This window comes from Chelonoidis abingdonii, chromosome 16 (genome assembly GCF_003597395.2).
Source record: "Chelonoidis abingdonii isolate Lonesome George chromosome 16, CheloAbing_2.0, whole genome shotgun sequence".
In the NCBI taxonomy this organism is placed as follows: Eukaryota; Metazoa; Chordata; order Testudines; family Testudinidae; genus Chelonoidis; species Chelonoidis abingdonii.
Window position 1 is genome coordinate 5179092 of NC_133784.1, and position 22375 is coordinate 5201466.

Consider the following 22375-nt stretch of genomic DNA (forward strand, 5'->3'; position numbering starts at 1 on the left):
GTGTGTTGTGAGCAAGACACGAGAAGTCATTCTTCCGCTCTACTCTGCACTGGTCAGGCCTCAGTTGGAGTACTGTGTCCAGTTCTGGGCACCGCATTTCAAGAAAGATGTGGAGAAATTGGAGAGGGTCCAGAGAAGAGCAACAAGAATGATTAAAGGTCTTGAGAACATGACCTATGAAGGAAGGCTGAAAGAATTGGGTTTATTTAGTTTGGAAAAGAGAAGACTGAGAGGGGACATGATAGCAGTTTTCAGGTATCTAAAAGGGTGTCATCAGGAGGAGGGAGAAAACTTGTTCACCTTAGCCTCTAATGATAGAACAAGAAGCAATGGGCTTAAACTGCAGCAAGGGAGATTTAGGTTGGACATTAGGAAAAAGTTCCTAACTGTCAGGGTAGTTAAACACTGGAATAAATTGCCTAGGGAGGTTGTGGAATCTCCATCTCTGGAGATATTTAAGAGTAGGTTAGATAAATGTCTATCAGGGATGGTCTAGACAGTATTGGGTCCTGCCATGAGGGCAGGGGACTGGACTCAATGACCTCTCAAGGTCCCTTCCAGTCCAAGAATCTATGAAACTTTAACCATTTGGGCTAAAGTTGTCCATGTTGGTATCTGCCTCAGAGTCAGTATTTCTGGAAAAATTAAGCCAAAACAGGTCAGCCAGTTCCACGAATGAGAAGGGAAAAACGCGTTGTTTTGGCCATATTACAAATTCTGGCAATCTTTTCTTTGAAAAGCCCAAAAGCCCCCATACTTTAGAGTTGGGACTAGAACTTCAAGGAGTAGCCTGTGCGTCAGGGATGTGCCTTTTGCCACCTCTGAGAAAATTCACCCAATTTTGACCAAGCCTTTGAAAAAAAGCAAAAAAAATCACCACCCTGGGGGTTAGCAGGACTTTCTCTGCAATTGGAGCTCTGCTGCGGGCCATGCCAAATCCAGGCACCTAACTGAGAGCATTCCCCTCTAGTGCTGGCCCACACAGAGGATGACAACCTACTACTGCTCTCAGTTACTCTGTTAGCTCAACTGGTAGAAGTTGTAGGGTGGATTGAAAGATTCCAACCTTTCTAATGAACCGTGTAGGTATTAGTATGATGCTACGTGATGGGATTTATTTTTTCAGTTTGCTTTAAGTACCTAGGAAATAAACACACAAAAAACTATTCTAAAAGAATATTAGAGTTTCAAAATCCAGCATTCAAACGTTAGGATATGCTGAATTAAGGTCGCCTGCATAACTTTAATCGGCCCTCCTAGTGTGTATACATTATCACACAGTCATTTCATGATCACATACTTTTTCCACAGGACACCTGCCTCATTCAGTGCACAGGCTGGACCTGCTCTGGGGATGAATCCCAGTTGGGTAGTAAAGGAGGCTGTTGTTTGTAGGAGTCCCCGTTCATTTGTTGCAGAAGCTGGAAGGTTTGCAGAGAATGAGGCAGGGAATTACAGGGAAGAAAAAGGAGATTCTCATGGTTTAGGCAGTCGAATGCTGCCCTGGAAAAATGGATTCTGTCCCTACCTCTGCCACCAAATTCCTGTGGGATGCTAGGCAAGTCACTTAAACCAGGCTTCTCACAGATGGTCACCAATTGTGTGTACCTTATTTTCTGGGTCCCTGATCTGAGACCCTGGGGTCTGATTTGGCAAAGTGCTGAGCACTCACAGCTGCAGCTGAACTCAATACGAGCTGCGCTTTGAACATATACAGTGCTATGTAATGCTAACTACACTGAAAAATCAGGTCTGATGCTTCTCAAGTTGGGCACCCAAAATGAATGGATACTTTTCACCTTAATCTTTCTATGACTCAATTTCCCATCACCAAAATGGGATATATCACCCACCCCCCTCACCTCACAGAGGTGCTGTGAAAATAAATTCATTACTATGTGTGAAAGACTGAGATCCTTTAGTGACGAGCACCACAGAGAAGCCCATGAGGAAATTAGTAATTCTGTCTTCAGAGCAAGGTTTGACTCATGTGTAATGAGGCATAAGGTAAGGGACCAAACACTAAATGAAATCAAAATATTGAATAGATGCTCATTAAGTGAACACCGTCCATCCTGTGCACTGAATGAGGAAAGAGTCCTCTGGAAAAAACTAATATGTGATCACAAAATTGTAGACTATCATAATGCACATGCACAATTAAGGTTAAACAGGCAGCCTTAATTCTGACATTTCCCAACCTGAGAGCTTGACTTTGTAACCTTAACAATGTTCTTTTAATGTAGACAGGTCCAAGGATGGTCCCTTGAAACTAAGGCTAGGCTTCCTCCCTGTGGATCTTGCAGTCTCAAGACAATGTTGGAAGGACACTAATACAATCTCTAATCTTTGTGTGCCACTGGTATATATACCCTGCTGTGACCAATTCACTTCAAAACACAACTGACCAACAGAAGAGCATTTTGAATCAGTCTGTTGCCAGCCACTTGGCAAGAGGCCATCAGTGCTGTCAAGTGTGGGAATGCCCTGGAGAATAAACAGAAAGACACCCACTGCAGGCAGCCAAATATCTTCCTGATGTCAGACTCCACATGCAGGAAGAGGGTAGAGAAAGTCATTGGCTACAGAACAATTTTTATTGAAATTCTGATATGGGAGAAATTTGGGAACAGGAAGTGTCCCTCTGCTGTACCTCCATCTGGCCTGACGCACTGGCCCATTCTTGGTTGACCCTGAAGTCAACCTTCCTGCTTATACACCAGACCTTTTAGTCTCTCCTTTCTCCTTAAACTGATTAGGCTGAGAAATACCTGGAGAGTAATCTCCGTGCCTCTATCACCTTTCCCTGTAAATTATTCCAAAGAGATATCATCTATCTTAAGTCCTGTCGTTCTGCTCAGGTTCTTACTCATTGAGAGGTAGTGATATAGAAAGGTTTGAAATGGACCAGAGTCAGGACTCCTGTGTCGTATGACCAGATACTTGCGCAAACTAGCTTAAACATTCCAGGCCTCAGTTTCACCATCTGAAAAATACCTAGCACTTTATATGGAAATTTTCATGTTCCTACTGCTTCAAATACACCAACCAATGGAGATACTCCAGATTTGCAATGTTGTCATAACACAATTTGACCTACTATCCAACAAATCTGCTCAAACCCCGTGAAGTAAATATTATTCCCCTTTTACAGATGGGGAAAATGAGTCAGACAAAATGACTTGCCCAACATTACAGAGGAAATCAGTGTCAGAGCTGGGACCATAATCTAGGAGTTCCTGGCTCCAAATCCTGAGTTCAAACTACAAGACGCCACTCACATTAACTAGCATTTTCAAAGTGCTTTGAGACCTTCAGATGAGGGGAAGAGATGTCTTATTGCCTTCCTACTTTTGGATTAGGATATCCTAATTTTTCATCATTCTAAAGCAATGCATCCCTGGAGCAAGAACCCCAGTGGAGAGGCTAGAGAGGCAGACCATTAAGGGAGTGTTTGGGGTGTACACTCCTGCTGATCAATACAGAGAACAAACATGAAAGGAAACAAAAACCAAAGGAAACAGATTGTGTTGGTCTATCCTGCCATGCGCCCAGCCCTCCAACATGCTAGGATGGGCCAGATAGGCTGCAATACAAAGCACAGGTGTGAGCTACCAAACAGATGCACTTCACTTTGAAATCGGGAGGGAGAGTCCCAGCAAAGCAGCGATAGGGGCCACGGCTCTGCTAGGTTTCATGATCTGCTAATTGCTTCCTCTGATCATCCTATTTCTTTCTTTTGCCTCTTATTTTTGGGCAGGAGAGGGGGAGGACACAAAGACAGTCACTGGATTTTTCTTTGGTTTCATTTTTTGAGGGAAACAAGCTGTCGGCTCTGGTTTTTAAGCCCCCATCTCACCCCTGCACTAATAAATCTTCAGGATCATCCGTCACCTTGGCACAGACCTCTCTCCTCAGAGGAAATGGACTCTCTTCATTAGCAGCCTGTGTCTACCAAGCATAGCACAGACTCATTTCAAACCCCCTCTGAAGGACGGGGCAGCTAAGGGGAGCATGTAGCGCCATCTCAAGAGAGGGCAGTAGGAGGAAAGAGCACAAGCATCTACTAATTAGACAAGGCAACAAACAGCAAAGGTTAGAAAGAATTAATACCTGGCTCCAAAACACTAATCAAAATCATCTGAAAAAGGGCCAGCATGCTTAAAAGGATAGGTGGACATAAGCTCTGTGCATGGTCGCACATGGGGTATCAGGGTAGAATCTTGAAGACCCAGCATCTCTTTGCAATATGAATATTGTAATGGTCCGTCCTCTCTAGCTTACCTCCTAGCCCCAGGCATACCAGACAGAGCTTGGTTTGTATTGTATTGACACTCGGGTATCTTGCTTCCCAACCCCTATTCAGTGTGCATGACCCATGCACAGCTTTGAGGGAGACATCAACACAACAAGGGTACCAATGAAGCAGCACGTGCCATGTTGTTTAGGCATTCCAAGTATCATGAGACCTCAGCTACCATTGAACGACAGATGTCAATTAGCTTGGGGATGTTAAAGTTTGGCTCTGTGCCCAGACAGGATATATGGCAGCAGTTGGGGGTTTGGTGATGCCACATTTTAATGCCAACCTGCATTAGGCATTTAATAGCATGTGGAAAGACGACTTTATGGAAAGTTGTAACTCTTTAGAGAAACAAGTCCCTTTTGACACCACTTGCCCCACCAAACTTGCCATCCCACTGCTCTCACTCTGTTTGAATCTCCCTCCTGTCCCAGCCCCTCAGCCATTCCCCCCTCCTTTGGTCTCTCCACTTCCTGCCCCCATCTACACCAGGATTTAAAAGCACAGTTTGCTAATCAGAGACCAGATTCGGTTCCTGATGTATCCAGGATCAAAGAACATTCACAACTTTTTCACGAGCCACACTTAGTCCAAGTTCTAAACTGGCTGGCGGGCACAAGAGAGGAAGCTGTGTCTGAACCGTGCTTTGAAGGGTCTGTGGGGGCAACAGTTCTTTCTGCACTGCACCAGGAGCCAGAGTTTGCTGAAGGGCTAAACCAGCTTTTGACAGCTGTAGCCTCTTCTGCAGGCACACAAAGAATATTTTCCTCATTTCAATTTATTCAACTAGTTCTGTTCAGTGACTAATTCAAAACTGAGAAACCAACTGGCAGTTGAAAAAGGAGGGAAATTGTTTTCTTCTTCCAAACGATAAATTAATACTCGGTGTGAGAGGATGAGATCTACTACTTCTAAAATCTTGAAGGACAGAGTGACCAAAAGACAATCAATTCAATTCACTAACTACAGATAATACTTTTTTTGTTTAATAAATCAGTCTGTTTTAAATGCAAACCATGGTTTGGCAAACTTACATTTTTCCTCTTTCATGTATCCAGCATATTTAAGGTTGTTTTATTTAACTAATAGAAACAATTTTAAAATGGTGTTTTTGTGTATTTTTAATTGTATTCCAATTTCCATTCAAATGTAGTTTGACACAAGTCACGAGTAAAAAATTAGAAATCAAGTGCATCCTTTACCACTTCCTAACATAAAAAAAATGTTTAAACATTAACCATCTGAATAAGTGTATATTAAGCTATATAACTGCCTAAATTAATATGTACAGATACAGTGTATCCTTCTAGTTAGCAAAAAGAAGAACCAAATTATACCAATTAATGGGAATAAACTTTTCTTCAGGAAAGTAACTAAAAGGTACAAATGAAAACCGAAATTCAAAGCGATGATTTAAATCCAAATTCCCAGCTTGCTGATTTAAATCATGATGAAAATCAGTGATTTAAGTCACTCTGATATAAGTCAATCCACTCTGCAGATAAACATGTTTCAAAATGCTTATTGTGGTTTGCATCCACATCCCTGCTACTGAACCCCCATCTGTACTCTGCTGTGACATGTTGCGGGAGAGGGAGGAAGGTTAGCCTGGAATACAGGTTCTACTGAACATGGTTTAACTTCCACCTGTCTAGGGTAGCTTCCAATCCTACCATCGCTTAGCAAGCATGTAACTGTACTCATGCAAGCAGCACAAAGTAAAACTATTTCCCCATGTTTATCTCCCATCCCTACTGTTCCTCACAACTTCTTGTGAACTGCTGCAAATGGACCATTTTGATTACCACTACAAAAAGTTTTGTTTTTTTTTCCTCTCCTGCTGGTAATAGCTCACCTTAACTGATCACTCTGGTTAGAGTCTGTATGGTAACACCCATTGTTTCATGTTCTCTGTGTATATATATCTATCTTCCTACTGTATTTTCCACAGCATGCACCCGATGAAGTGGGCTGTAGCCCACGAAAGCTTATGCTCAAATAAATTTGTTAATCTCTAAGGTGCCACAAGTACTCCTGTTCTTTTTGCGGATACAGTCTAACACGGCTGCTACTCTGAAAAATGACGTCAACAGAAGTACTCCGATGAAATAAAGTTACACTTTTCTATAACCTGTGCCATACAACAGACAGGGCTTTATATAAAACTTTCTCAAGCTCTAACAGTCCAACCCTACAAAACTTTGTTTATATGAGTACAGCCTGCGTTGCTTTAGTTCCTAGTCTGAGAGAGATGCAAGAATAAAATGACCAAGATGACATCAGACTAAAATCTGTTACTTTTGTAACCTTGAGCCACGCTGAAACGCCAGCTCTGTGTGCTCAAAGACTGGGCTTTTTAATCAAGATCAAGAGTAGTAGCAGCTTAAATAGCCTATGCTTTCTCCTCAAGGCCATACTTGATGAGTAAAGTGTTCCCATCACTAGCTTCCTGCAATCCCATGATCCTCTACTGTATAGGCATTTAAACCTCCTGAACCTGGGACTTGAGAGTTTATGGTTTACAGAGCTAGCTAGACAGCGTGTGCTACCTACACATGCACGCCTTCTCTTTTATATTAGTCTGTGTTCCTTTTTAAAAAGACAGTTTAAATGGTGCTTATCCAAAACAAACTACCTTTAGAAAAGGGCCAGTGACAAAAAACTGTGCGAATCACTAAATAGTCCAGTTCCCAGTAACAAGATTTCCTACAACCCCCATGCACAGAACAAACTCCTAGTTTGGGAGACCAAGTCACTGCCCTCTCCTCACTTACATTCCTTCTTCTGTGATGCCCAAAGTCACGAATAGTCACATATGGCTTTAATTCTGCACCCCTTTTCTTTTTTTTCACATGAATATGACTTCTCTGAACCACCAGACTATGCCACCTATGTCATCTCCATGTTGTAACCCTTCACCTGCCCCTGCTGGTCATGTCACATCCAACAGAAAGGCCTCGTCTCTAGTCAAATTTGCAGTGGCTTAATGAAAGGGATGACTTAAACCGTTACCTGAACAAATGAAAAGCAGCGGGGAAACCGAGTTTGATTTAAGCCATGCTTTCATCAATTTAAAATTAACTCTACTAAAAAAAAAAAACCAAACCCCACACCGTTAGTCAAACCAGTGCACTTTGAAGACAGACAAGGCCTTCGACTGTAAACTCTTTGGGGCAGAGACTATTTGGTGTGAAGAGCTTTTTTTTTTCTTTTAAATAAAACCAGCCTAAGTCTCTAACAAGTTATTTTTCAAGTTCTGCCCATAAGAGGCAGGGACTTTAAGATTGGTCTCCACTTCTCTTCTGCATGCTGCTCCCAATGCACCAAGAACTGGGATCTAACACTTACCACTTCCTGATGTACTTTTAAAGCCCTAACTCAGATAACTCACTCCTGCCCCCACTCCTTGATTCTCTCCCAAATATTTTTTTACTTTTAGAAGAACAAACAAGGGGAATGAAATTCCCCTAAGAGGCCCAGGGCCCTCTCCTTCCTTGTAAGGAAACCCTGTAATGGAATGCCCTGCACTCCAATTAGGAAGAAATGCTAATTTTCTCCAGTTGAGCACCCTCTATAGATGTATCTAATTTGTTTCAATGCTTTCATCTCTCCCCTCCACCGCGTTTTCATTTAAAGGTTATGATCTGTTTGTGCCCTTCATGCCGCGCCCTGACAAGACACCCCTATGAGAGGGCTACATGCCCCCTGCAACCTTTCTAACCCCCGTCCTGAACAAAAACCAAAGCTCTTTTTTTCACTGTCTCTTTAAGAAGTGCCGAGAGAGGCGGCGGAGAAGGAGGGGGTTTGCGGGAAGGGGGAACATCTGAATAAAATCATTTAAAAAGTAAAACCTTCTGCTAGTTTGGATGCTGGTAATTTTTCGGGCAGGGTTAAGATGTCTGCACTGTGAAATCTACCACGAGGGATGATGCTGAACTGGCTGGGAGATTCAGAGTTGAAGGGCCCTATTCCGCTAGGTCTTTTCTACCGTAGACTGCTCAATGTATTACAGTGAGGCTGGCAAGGTAATGAGCCCCGCTGCAAAGGGTTTCACCGTATGGAACGGCTCGGGTGCTGGCTATCTGAGTCGGGGTCGATTCAGGCCCTTCAGCACTGATCCCTACTCTAAAAGGGGAAGGTGCCGTGGGGCAGAGCCAACGCGAGGAGGCCTTTGATTAAGAGCTTGCTTGCTGCTCCCATTTCATCTGCCAGAAATAATTTAGGGACCTTCTGGGTCCTTTGCAAGACTCCTCCTTTCCCAGGCTTTTTGGAGGGAAGTCGGGGTGGATTTGACTGGGGAGTTTGTTTGGGGGCCGGAGGAGGTTCTTTCTGAGATCTATGAATTGTGGTTGCACTGGTGCGTAGGCAGCACCTAGACACTATGCCTAGTGGCAGCTCTCCAAGTCCCCTGGCCAGAACTAGCGCACAATGGATGCACGTCCATTCTCAGGTGAGCCTCAAGATGGCTGTCTCTGTACACACTTGTGAGACAGGCACTCAGGATACTGGGACAGGATTACGATACATCCCCACACAGTGACTCCACGGTACCCACTACACTTCCCTTCTCTAGCACCTTCCTTCAGAGGCGATCACGGTCCTTTGCAACCAAGGGACGTCGCCTTAAGTTCATCCTATTCCTCCCAGTACCACCCCAGACTATCCTCGTCCTCAGAGAGCTCTGAACTAGGCTGCCATGATACTCCTACAACTGGCATACGTTGGGGCATTTTGTCTCTGACTAGGGCAACAGAATTCCTAGAGCCAGACTCAGTGTTCGAGACACACAAAGACTCCACCTTTGGCCAAGAGATCTACCACTGGTTCTTTAACTGTTTAGTCCCTTCCAACCCCTGCCCTTTTACTAGTGCTCTTCCTTGAATTCCCTCCAACTGACTGGAGCTTAGGTGGGCAGCAAAGCCATCCAGTAAGGCTGCTCCTTTGCAGAACAGTCAGACTAGCCCAGGGATTTGAACTTGCACCCTGCTGCATATGAAGCCATGTGAGGACGTTCATCCTGCTGCCTGAGAAAGGGAGTTCCACCAGACCCAGCTGCTCCATCAGTAGGGTCATCGGGGAGGATAGCTCAGTGGTTTGAGCAGTGGCCTGCTAAACCCAGGGTTTGTGAGTTCAATCCCTGAGGGGGCCATTTGGGGATCTGGGGCCAAAATCGGTTTGGGGATTGGTCCTGCTTTGAGTAGGGGGTTGGACTAGATACCTCCTGAGGTCCGTTCCAACCCTGATAGTCTATGATTCTATGAAGTGTGCAGCTAAACTCAAAACACCCACTAACAAATTCCTGCTACGCTACCAGAGAGGTAACGTGGTCTAATGAATCCAGGACTGGAAGCCAGCACCTCCTGGGTTCTAATGCCAGGGCTGCCACTTACCTGCTTTGGGCAAGTGGCATAGTAACCTCTGCAGAGTGAGGAAAACGGCAGCTAACAAGCGCTGTAAAAACGTTCACTGTTATGAATGGGCACTTTGCTAATGCTGCCCACAACAGGCAGAGCCATCTCAGCCATTTTCTAACGCAGAAAGGGAATTTCATGTATCAGCTCTATGCTACATTACACATTATTTCCTCTTTATACCCACTGCGCCTTCACAGACTTTTGCTAAGAGCCCCCGCTGGTGCCATGAATCCCCACAACTTGGCTCTGCAGTCGCTCACTGGAAAACGGGGAATGGGAAGAGACGCAAAGCTTTGCGCTTTGGAGACACAGCCCATTTCCCCTCTTCCCCCCCTTCCTATCTGGTCCATGCGAACAAACCCCGAGTGGGAAAGACCCTTCTGAAGGGGCCTGCCATCTAGGCCAGCCGCCTTTCATCGAGAAGATGCCTCTTCCCGTTGGAAAATACAAGCATTGTGTGAAAATATTTTAATATATTCATGCACATTCCGATAGCTAGCCGGAGCGAGTGGGTCCCGGCACAGCTCCCCTCCCTGCCTTCCAAATGATTTTCACAGGCGCCGATGCACTGGGAAGGCCACCTGTTTTCTCGCATGCCCGCCAGTATGTAAATGGTGGGAATATGCAGGCCAAGCGCTGCCGTTTTATTGTGCTGCCGAAAGATTTTACTAATTACTCGCCGAAACTCCAAAGCAGCGCGCCTGCTTTTTACAAAGCGAGAGAGCGGGGACGGGGGGGGAGGGGAAAGGGGAAAACCCTAAAGGGAAAGAGGGAGAGAGAGAAAGAGAGGGAAAGAAGGGGATGCATTTCAAAGTTTCTCCAGCAATTGGAGTGAGGGGAAGAAAAGCTGGGCCCAATGTGAAATCATAGAGGTCAAAGGTGGGTCTCCCTCCCTTGTGAGAAAGTGGTGAATCAGGACGGTTTATCAAACGATCATCTTCTTTTGAAACTGGGAGGCAGTGGCTGGGACAATTCTGCAGATGTGCTTGATGAGTTCGGGACAAAAATGGGCCGCCTCCTCCCCCCGCCCTCCTTTAAGGTCTCCCATCAGGGGTTGCTTCTCCCTCCACTGCCTCCAGGACCCTTCCCTCCCTTCTTCAGTGGCCAGCTGAGACCCCCACCCACTGATTGCCTTTGTATTCTCAGCCTTTGGACACACTAACAGGGTCCTTTATGAGACCCCAATCAAGACCCCCATGTCACAGGTACCTAGTAGAGATACCAGACCCTTTCAAATGAGGAACAACAATGAAAATATGCTGGCCATTGTCCCCGAGCAGCATTAAGGGAGATGAAAGGGGCTGGCTGCTCCCTCTCCACAGACCGCCTGCCAATCAACCCCACTTATTAAGGTCACGATGTGGAAATTCTTCTGACCTACACCTAATCAAAGATGCACCAAGCCTTTCGAAACAATGTGGGGGGAGGTGGAAGCACTAGGGGGCAGGGAAGAGGGGCACGCATTTCCCCCCTCTACTCGCGTAAATACCGCGGATCTTTCAAAAAAAAAAAAATATATATATATATATATATATATTCTAACAGGAGTTCCACCCCAACCACACTTGTGCTGGTGTGGCTCAGGGGTGACTCTGCTGAACTCAAAAGACTTACGCTGGCATAAACAGGAACAAAGTCAGAGTCCACACAGGTTAAACCAGAATGCCAACGGACCAGTGTAAGGACGGATGCAGGAGTCTAGATTCTGAGCACTGAAGGCTCAATCCTGCAAGGCGCTGGGCATCCCTCATGCCCAAGGACTTGATTACCTTTCACTGACCTAGCACTTTGCAGAGGGGGCTCAGCACCAGGTGAGATGGAGCCCTGAATAGCTATAACTGGCTGGAGGCCTCAGGGAAGGAGGGACAGGGTTATGGTGGTAGTACATGCAGCAATGGGATGAAGTTCTGCTTAGGATAAATATCAGGAAACCTTTCTGAACGATGAGAGCTATCAATCTGGTAGAATTGTCGCCCAAGGGATGCGATGGAAGCCCCATCACTAGAGTCCTCTATTAGACTGAATGAAGCACCTGAGTATGCAGTAGGAAACAATCACAAACTGGCAGAACATGGGACTGTGAATTCCAGACCTGGATGCACAGACTAACAGGTCTGTTCCAGCCCTCAACTCTACGGTTCTTAGTATCGATGACAATAAAATCGTCTACATTTAAGAGCTGTGTTACTCAGACAGTACTTGGCAATATACCACATGCTCTGAACACTAGGCTGTGCCACTGCTAGTCTTGCAAGTAACCAGGTCATACAAGTAACTTCAATCCAGTCCATTCCAAGCACTTGAAATGTTCACAGGAATTGCCAGCCCGGATCAGAGCAAGGGTAAGACACAGGTTATAAAACAAACCCAGAACAGACAATTACAGCGGTTCCTGGCTTCAGGGGAAAGCTTCTTTGTGTAGATGATTTTGTATCTTGACAACGTCCCTCGAACGGGTTTTGTGCTGCAAGTCATAGTGTTGCATGAGCCCCACCGTGCTAGCAAGTGAGCCTCTCTACCCTTGAAGATCTTGCTTTCACGTTGCATTTTTTAGCTCTGTGCCACTCAGTCCTTCTCTCCCTCTGCCCCCCCATGCATGGAGCACTATCCCAAGCCATTGCTCTCCCCCCATTCAGGTCCCACCTCAAGACCCTCTTCTGTCACAACAACTACAATAAATCAGTCAAGTATCTATTTTCAAACATTCATCCCAATAAAGATATGAGCCTCCCACCACCCCAAATGCTTTTTACTTGTAGGTTGGGTCACTTTCCCCCACCCTGTGTCTGCTTTTAGACTGAACTAGTCTTCAGTGGGCAGTACACAAAGGAGAACAGTCTACTACTGCTGCCAGCTAATAGGGCGGGGGGAAGAAGAGAAGGGGAAGAAGGGGCTGCAATACAAGATCTTAGGGCACCGACTATACCTCTTTATGTATTTGTACACCACCTTGCACATCTTTGGTTCTACCCTATTACAAGTAATTACTATCAAATTCTAAGCCTTATAGTTCTGAAGCTGTGATCTACGGAGAGCTGGCAGGCTGCACAGCACTGTCCCCATTCCCAGCTGCTGCCACAAGTCTCCTCGGAGCGGGGACCAAGCAGAAGTCAGCCGAGCTGCCTCTCATTAAGTGGCCACCCCATCAGCGCACAAAGAGGAGAGGACACAGAAATCACAAACAGGGATTGGAACCAGCACTGGGAGTGCAGCTGCTACCCGACCAGCCAGAGAGGAGAAAAATGCTGCATGTGCTAGGGTGACAAGGAGGAGAACCAGACTGCAGAGAAGCACGTGCAGGTCAGGGAGAGAGACCGGAGCTGCCGGGAAAGGAAGGGGGAAAGAAGCGCAAAAGCAGACAGTGTGATTGGTGGTTTCAGAAAGGATGCAACACTTCCCTGATATCACTCAGCAATTGCTGAAGCTGCTGCAGGGAAGCTGCCCGTTCACACACAGGGCAGCGAATGGGCAGGGTGGCATCCATGAGACACGGCCCACACTGTGACAGAGGTTGGAGGAGCCCCTGCAGTAGAAATGAGTTCAGCGCCTGAACCAGGTCTTCACGGAGCTGTACCCCACTGGCCATAAGCTCCAGCTCTGCATGCTCCTTGCCCCAGATGTATCACAGACAAGGGGAGTATTAGTGGTGGTCCTCCAACTCCATCTCCCAAGCACATGCACCAAGCAAGCTGGCAGCTCTCACCTCCTTTTACTGTAAGCCACTGCGCTGTACGCAAGGGCATCCGATCCAGTCACCTGGAACTGCAGGCTGAGAACTCACAGAACATGGGTTTCCCTAGCCACCCTGCCACGTCAACACTACCCACTTACAGATGGCACTTGGTGTGGCAGAGACAACCCAGGGGAGGGGAAGGTCTGATGGTCACCTAGACGTTCCTAAAGATCAGCATTTTAGATGCCCAGAGAGGACCTGTTAGTACGCTGGAAAGTCATTGACTGGGCAGGGCTTATTGGTTTTACAGCAGTCAAATCGCCTGCAGGGCCCTGCGCCTGCTTCAGTGACAATCAACTCGTGTGCCACAGCGGCGTTGTACAGCCTTGCGGCACACACACACACATGCATGCACGCACTCCGGAACAGCACAGAACACAAAGGTGGAGTCCCAGAGGACCCCCAATAACTCTTCCCTTAACAACCTGCCCCCACCACAACACCCCACATGGCTACTACCACCAGTAGAACGCAGACCAGCCTCCAGCTCCCCTGGATTTTTATTTTTTACAAAGGAGACCAAGATGCTAATTAAGGACTTTGCAGCGTGACTTCCCACCTGGAGGCGAGAACTCACATCCTCCATACGGCTCCCCAGGACTTGCTGGGGAAGAGAGCACTGGGAGTTGAACCTGGTTTCAGGCATTTGCACCTGGGGCTCTCACACAGCAGCAGAGGGGAGGGGAACAGACAACACACTCTTTAATTGTAGGAGCAAAACCCGCATCCTGCTGCTCATCTACCTTTGCAGGTCTGTCTCGGATTCTCTTTGAACCTCTGGTGCAGCTTGTCAGGTCGCTGCCCTCCCCAGAGGAAGATCAGAAAATACAGCAATGATTACTGTTGTACACTCACTCTGCTTGCAAGCAAGAGAGATAGCAGCCTTGCATGTGTCAGGCCATGAAAGGGCTGCGACTCTGAAGCCGCCTGAAAAACAAACCCTTAATTTAAATGTTAATGAAAGTGTTGTAGAGACATCAGAGGCTCCGTTTCTGTGCAAGAAGCAGAATCGCCAGTACTAGAATTTATGGCCCCCCTCACCTCCTTCTCTGCTTCATCAGCCAGAGAAGTTGGGGGGGAAAAAACAACTAATTTTAACATTAACTCCACACTTCCACTCTGGGATGCAATTGCTAAATTATCTGTCGGCAGGACACTGATCAAAGGTAGAAAAACAAAGGCACGCTGTACGGCCACGCAAAAGTAAATAGCCGCCAAGCTCCAAGAAAATTACCGTCTCTCCCCCTGCAAGTTTGAAAAAAGAAGACAAAGATCACAAATTGGAAATAGAAACTGGAAGACACAGGACTGCCAGACCCCTGGACTGTAATCAGTGTGACCCGAGAAAACGAGACAGTCGCATTCTCTCCTTTTTTGTACTACTTTGTACATCGTACAGCAAAGATGCTTCCCCCCAGCTCTCGGAAATAGACTTCCCCCTTAAGCACCAAGGAAGAAACAAAAATACCCTCAATATAACACGCAACTACACTGAATTAAAAATGGAGGCATTGGATAAATTCAGCTACCCGCTTGATACAGTGAAACCCACTCAAAACAGACACCTGATGGACTAATCTCTGCAACAGTTGTAGTAGTAAATATTATCGTAGCACCCAAAGGCTGCAACTGGTGGAACTTCGGCAGCTACAGGAAGGATGGCTGGAGGGAGCTATGAATTAAAAAGGTAAGGAAGGTAGCTAAATGCATAAGCAGGCATCTGTAGGTGTGTGTGTGTTTGGAGGAAAGAGAGGGAACTCATATGTATGTGTGTTCACTCAAGTGGAGAAAGCAAAATAGGGAATCAATATCACACACTAATTAAGAAAATGGAACCAAAACCCAAGCTATTCTTTCCAACATAAGGTGAGCAGGGTCAGAGAGCACCATTTTAGCCCCTGAAGGGAGAAGCTGAGAGAGAAAACTAGCTGAAAGACCTCCCGCACTTTATTCTTAGGTAAAGAAAAGCAATGGGCAAGGTTCTTCTCCATCACAACTCTGTCAAAAGAGCATCGTGGCGCTCCATGTTCACTGCCTCACGGACTCCAGCGCAAATCAGCACCATTCGTGAGATGTTTTACGAACTGCCAACTCTGCAAACCCAACCAGGGATCTGACAGTCAAGCGGGGTTCTTCCTGCAGGCTAACTTCTCCTCACACTTCCATCAGTGCAACCACACTGCGTTCTGGCAGGTTACACCTGTGCAGCCAAGAGCACCGCTTCCTACACCGCTAACTCTGCTTGCAATTCTAATGATGGTGCTCCCTCTCCTGCCACCATTTTGGCTCTGCTGGGTGAGCAGCAGGAAACAGTGACCAAAAAATATTACCGAAGGCAGCAGATCTGACTCTGATACACGGAGACAGAAATCTGTTGAGAAAGATGGTGCCATTTTTCCAGAGTCATTAGTCACAGGAGAATGCATCATACGAGCAGTTCCTCATCTGCTGGGAATCATCAGAATAGCTCCATTGATTTACACCAGGTTAATTGAGAAGCTTTGGGATACCAAAAGAATAGATCATTTCAGACAAGCTTCCAGCTGAGGTGGAGTCAAGTAGGATTAATAGATCCAAGCAAAAATTAAATGACAAATAAATTAAGGAGCTATTAGCCAGGTGCCCAAACGTAAACAGTGAACAGCAGCACAGAAATATGCCAGTACAAGGAGTAAACTTCAGAAGCACTTGGTTATAGTTGAATGGCCTGTGAGAAGTCAGAAGAGAGAGCGTCACTGCACGTTTGGCTCTGGGGCGCACGTGCGTATCCATCCATCCAACCCTGAGATAAACTTAACAGTGTACCGGACAGAGATGGCAGAGCTGTCAAACCACTCAAGTCACAAAGGGCCAACTGCTGCATCTCCCCTTACCTCAGGTCAGAGCTCACCTCAGTTAGAAACACATACGCACATCAGCTACAAATTTCCAGCACACGTACATTACACAACTCCTCTACTTCATCAGCTCGGCCCAAACTTCTGCCCTTTTCCCTTTGGTTTCCTGTCCTGTTTTGGACCATCAACCCTTGCAGGAGAAACACAGGATCCAGAACACAGGTCTTGGCAGGTAAATTCAAAGACCAAACATCCAGCTGTTTTATCTTTACATTTAGTCAGTCGTTCATGTCTTGCTAGGCTTTGCCATGGTTCCAGCGCTCTCTGATCCCACTGATTAATTAGGATCATATGCCATACAAATCATATAAACGGTTTTTAATTTTATGCAAAGCTTTTCAGTTTCCCTTTATATTCAGGGAAGCTTTTCCTGTCATTCTATACATATATATTTTGTGGCGAGAAAGAGATGGCGTTTAATATAAAAAAAAAAACTTGTCAGCCAGATTTTTCCTTACAAGATTAATAAGCTACACATTATGGCCCTGATTGTGATATCCAAACATGGGCAAAATTCCTACCTCGAGCGGGTTGTTCAGAATCAGACTCTCTTACCTCTCAGAAATTCTGCGAGGCACCCATTACAAATCATTCACAATGATTCCAAGTAATGTGAAGTTTAAATAAAAAAAATCTGAAAGAAAATGTTTCACATTCCAGAATCACTGCTTAAGCCTTAGGTATGTTCCTGACTTCTCTCTGAGATGCACATTTACCCCAGTGCAGCATGAGGACAGGTGCTATCAGGCAGTCAGAATTTTAAATAAGGGTGATCAACTCCACCCAAAGTTTTGCACCTGCCTTAGCCTGCAAGCACAGAACCGCACTTGACGCATCGGAGGCATTTTTGAAAATTCACCTGTAATGTAATCATTCGTGTGCTTGTTAAGTGTCAGCATGCTTGGAGGAGGACAACAGAGGACAGTTCTCCCTGGCCCGAACTGTTTAAAATCTAGAAGGAAAACACTGAAGGAAAGGAAGGAGTTGGTTTGGATAAAAGGGGATTTGAAACCTAGTACTTCTTAGAAAATAAGTGCCAAAGGATTTCTAAATCACTGAGAATAAAAGTTGAATTCTTTTCAGAGTCCACTACCTCTCTTTCCAGTTTACAAGTCTCTCCATCATAAAAAAAGCACTGAGCTGCAGTCAGGCTCTCCTCAAGAAAGATGCATTTAGACAGCATGACACACTGCAAACCCTATGTTTCTGAAGCCATAAACACCAGGCACTGACACCCGGTTTTCGTCATAAACTTAGCCCCAAATCAAATGCTGCACAGTGATCACTTCTTTTTTCTGGCCTCCCTCACCTCTGGGAGACATGAAGCATGAAGGTGCAGCTATTCCAGTGGAAATCCTAGAGGCTTGGATTCACTTTGCAAATTTGAATCGGTCCATTTCATGCAGACTTGGACTGGTCTCTAAACACAAATAAGTCACCACAGTAAGCAGCGTTAAATGAAAAACGTAACACGCACATTACAGAGTTCAAAAGGCAAATGAATTTGCAGTAAGTTACGAGTGGCTAGGGAGAGGAGTTTAGAGTGGAAGCACCTTTGCAACCTTAACTGCAGTGTTAGCTATCATAGTGGAAAGCCAGCTTTTGGGAGCCCTCAAAGCTGCAGTCCAGTGGGCTCCCACCTTATGGGACACACCAAAATTCTTCCCCAAAATCCCAAAGGTGTCATATTACTGTGCGATCTACTGCTCTCAGGGCATTGATCAGCAGAGATGCTGGCTGTACTGAATGCGAGAGAGTGTGCAGAGAAGGTGAGGGAGAGGAGACCGAAGGTGATGGGATGCAATTCCTTTACTCCACATAACTTTGTTAGGGAGCTCCACAATTGTGAAGCTGGTCTTACCACTAGAATGTGTGTATTGCATGACAACGAGGAAATCACACAGCTGAACAGGTGGTTCCATGTGCATCAAAAAGAAGAGGGTTACCCAAATAGTGAGATCCAAGTTGGACACCCCCACCCCCAACGGAACAGGTGCAAAACTTTTGTGCGGAGGAGTCACTGTAAACTGAATGCAGTTAATAGGGGCACGATTTAGTAAAAAGCACTGGAAATGACATACTATCGGTGTTGTACCGGCTCACTCTATAATACGGGGACAACCTGCTAAAGACAGGATGACTACACTATAGCGTCTCTTTAAACAAAAACTAATTGCTGGAATGATTGTTTTGTTTCTGGTATTTATATGGCAAGGGTTTGGGAACTTGTTCAGACTTCCTAAATAAATACATCTTTTTTTTTTTTTTTTTAAGTGTTTAATTGATATCCCTGAAGACCAAAGTCCTCTTCACCCACCGAACAGATCTAGGTCAGGCAGCACTAGCATAATGTACCCCACAATGTGCTCGCCTCACCCCAATTCTGGGAGGACCCTCTTCAGGCCCAGGAAGGCAAGGAAACCTCCATAGTCCATTTAAACTTCTCTGCTGAAGTTGCCAGCAAGAGGGCCAGGAGCTGCGAACTATGATAGTGGGTTTGGGGTGTGGACCTCCATTCGCCTGTAAGTTCTTAGAAGCCCACCCCACACGCGCTTCAGGCAGGCCACCTGCTTGCCACCAGAAGGCTAGAACTTCCAATTGCCACCTGCTGAGGATGGATTTGAACTGCTGTCCTAGAAGGCAGTTCAGCCTTTTCACCTCACACTCAATGACACAGGGAAGACTATGAGGAGCAAAGTGCAGCAGTGAGACAGAGAGGCCATTCACGCCATCACCTAGAGAATCTGCTTCTCTTTGCCACTTCCTATTTACTCTAAGAATGGTGCTTTTCAGGCCATTTCCCAGCTCCAGGTGCTAGCGCATTCCAAATCGAGGGCCTAATCCAGCTCCCCGGGACAATTCACATGAGCAGCACCAGCAGGATTTAGACACTTGTAACATTCCCTTGCTCCCCACAGGTGGGACTAACTTCCTGCCTGATCCAGTTCCACTTAAGGACACCACTTTACATACAGGGCTCATCAGAGGCCACTCATACAGCTAACCACACCTCCCCAATACAGCACCACTACCGACTGCACACACTGAAGCTACCGTACAGGGAGGGAGCTCTGTTTTGACTCCCAAAGAAGTTATGATTCTAGGAAGTTCCAAACTAGCTTCTCAGTAGAAGACCTAGAACCCCCGAATGCCCATTATCAGATCACGTGCAGTTCTCCTAGGGAGTAAAGAAAACTCATTGCTGCGGAGAACTTAAGACGTAAAGAAACACTTCGATACACTGCGGCACCCCTCTGGTCACTCTAGCTTTCCTTATTTTGAGTGGGCTGCATTGCTGAGCAGTCAGGACTCAAAGTTCAGATTTGTATTTTTTAACTACAGAAAAAGAGTGGGTGCATTTACGGATTGCAATGGCAGGGAAATGACTAAGTGAGATATGTTCAGATAATCCCGGCAATTGACCTGCACCCCATGCTGCAGAGGAAGGTGAAAAACCCCCAAGGTCACTGACAAGCCGACCAAGGGGGGCGGAGGGAGGAGGGCCAGGAGATACCTTCCTGATCCCACATAGGGTGATCAGCTAGACCCTCACCATGTGAGCAACAACCAGCCAGGAAGCACATGGACAAGAGAATGCTCAGGGTCACCCTGTCCAGCAGCCCATCTCCAGCTGTGACCATCTCTGATGCTTCAGAGGCAGGAGACCAAAAGAACCAGGCTACAGAAAAGCAAGAAGGGAAACTGAAGTGCTGACTGATGGTGGTGATTAAAGAATCCATGGTACTTTCCAAATGGTTGGGGTTTTAACTCCTGTGTCCTGGCCAACTTCCAGTTTAAGAAACTGGATTCTGTCTGAATTCCCTGGCAGTTTCAAGTTGATTTGGTGGTGTTCTTCCTGTCCTAGCTGGTGTGCACTCTTGCTTGGCGTGGTTGAAAAGCTTCTGTGTTCCACCATAGAAAAGCCTGGCTGCACTTCAGTGCCGGCTGCTAGACACAGAGGGCCAGATTCTGATCTTGCATCGGTTGCACACTGGGTAGCTGCTGACTTCTATGGAGGAGCTCCTGATTTCACTCAGTGTGGGAGAGGGGAGAATCGGGCAAAGAACGTGCAGTACGTGGGATGAAATGGAAGGTGCCAATGATATTATGTTTAAAACATCTCCCCTGGCTGACGAACTTTACTACCCAAGTTCTATCTTGAGTCCTCTCTGCCCTCTTCAGCTCAACAATGCAGACTCTTTAGACCAGGTGTGCTGGGCGTGTAAAGCGGGGAGGTACAGGATCCCACCGGCTCAGGCAGGGACAAGCCCCACAATAGCTGGCCTGGCTAGAGATCAGAGACAATTTTGGATCCATGCTCGTTAAACAGCGAACAATAAGTTTATTAGTGAAAATCCATCTCCTCTGCCCCTTGGCCCCTGCTCCTGCTCCTCCACTCCCCTACCCTCCTGCCTGCCCCTGCTCTGATCCCCTCTCTCTTCTAGGATGGCAGCGATTTGTTCTTAAAAGCGACAGGTTTATAGGTTAGCCGACACCTTCACTCTGTGGAATTTTAATTAACTTCTCCCATCGTCAATGTGTTAAGGAGCGGGGTTTCCATTATGCGGGGTCAGCAGTGTGTTTCGGGCCCTGCTATATCAGCCGTCAAATTGAAGAATTAATGACGTGGCTAATCGGCTCTAATTCTTAAAAAAAAAAAAAAAGGAGGGGCATCGAGAGGGGAGGCTGGCGGGATTCGCGGTCTCACGAAACGAGCGAGTGATCCAAGCCCACTCGTTTGCGGGGTAGCTGCTCTGCAGCCGCCCATTTATCACCCAGCGGGGGGAGAAAGACGCTAGGTAAATATTGTGACAGAGAGTGTGCATGAGTGTGCGTGCTGGCGAGAGGAGACGGTGTCCTGACAAGAGGCCAGCTCCACAGGTCATCACTTAGGAGAATAAAGCAGCCTGCTGCATAGCTCTTCCCAGCCACTGCAGAAGGACCAACAGATGCCATCAGAAGAGAAAACCACCCAGGCCCCTGCCAAGAGATTGGAGGCTAACATGGGCGCCTTGGTCACCACTGATACGACTGTGGATGGATCAGAGAGAGGCCTGCACACACACGCACTCAAAGCGTCATGGAACTAGGCACAGGTGAAGCTCACTCGGGCAGGAGGTTCAGCTCTATCACCCCCCAAGACACACCCCATGTAAAATGGATGGGGAGCAGCAAAACTGGCTTGGAAACCTAATGAGGACAAGTTCTCATGGGAAATTCCTGGCACTGGGCTGGCCTAAAATTCATCCCATTGAAACTCAGGGATGGCAGAGCCCAACGGAGCATCGCAGGCTGCAGTGTCCGTTGCGATGGGGACACCAGGAACACATGGGATAGAGCTCAGTGCACAATACGGTCCATAGTCTGCAGAGTAACTTGGGATCATTTAGGTCTATAGACACCATCCAGGCATTAGTAGTAGCTCTATCCGGTCGCTCCCAGGGACAGAAAAGGAGACATGTCTCCTGCAGGAGGGACGACATCAAGGCTAACTCAACAGCACATACACGTGGCTGTTCGCTGCCAGTCCAGTTTGAAGATTTACTGGACACAGGTTCAGTTTCTCGGAGTTTATCATCAGTTCACCTTCTCTGAAATGGGAGGCAGAGACTCTTTGATCAGTAGATTGGAAGAGGCTGCAGCTTCTACAGTCGCTGCTGTATGCAACATTTTGACATCCTCTACTGAACAGTGACAATCCTAAGGCTTAAACTGCATGCTCAGGAGCGGGGTTAAGTTCAGAAGAATAGCTGGAAAACAGCATCTTCGCAGGCCATTTACTTTCCATTAACGACCTTCCCTATCCAATTTGCTCCATTCCCAAGCCAACTGAGCTCACTCAAACCACTGGCTCCACAAGCCCAGCCTGACCTCAGGAGCCAGGAGGACCCCCTTCTGCTTCGCTCGTCAGCAGACAAGAGGCTGGAGTCAGAGCGCAGGACACAGAATAGGATCTGCCTTGTTTCTCCACACTGCTATCTGGGCTGAGAGGAGTAAAACGCAAGCTCTGCGTGTACAGCTGAGCAAC

At 46.6% G+C, this 22375-nt stretch overlaps 1 protein-coding gene across 3 annotated transcripts in view; it reads right to left on the bottom strand.

Moving 5' to 3' along the window:
• Positions 1–22375, bottom strand: part of FBXW4 (F-box and WD repeat domain containing 4) — an 86816-nt gene that overhangs the window by 39125 nt on the left and 25316 nt on the right. The gene's annotated exons all lie outside the window — the stretch shown is intronic.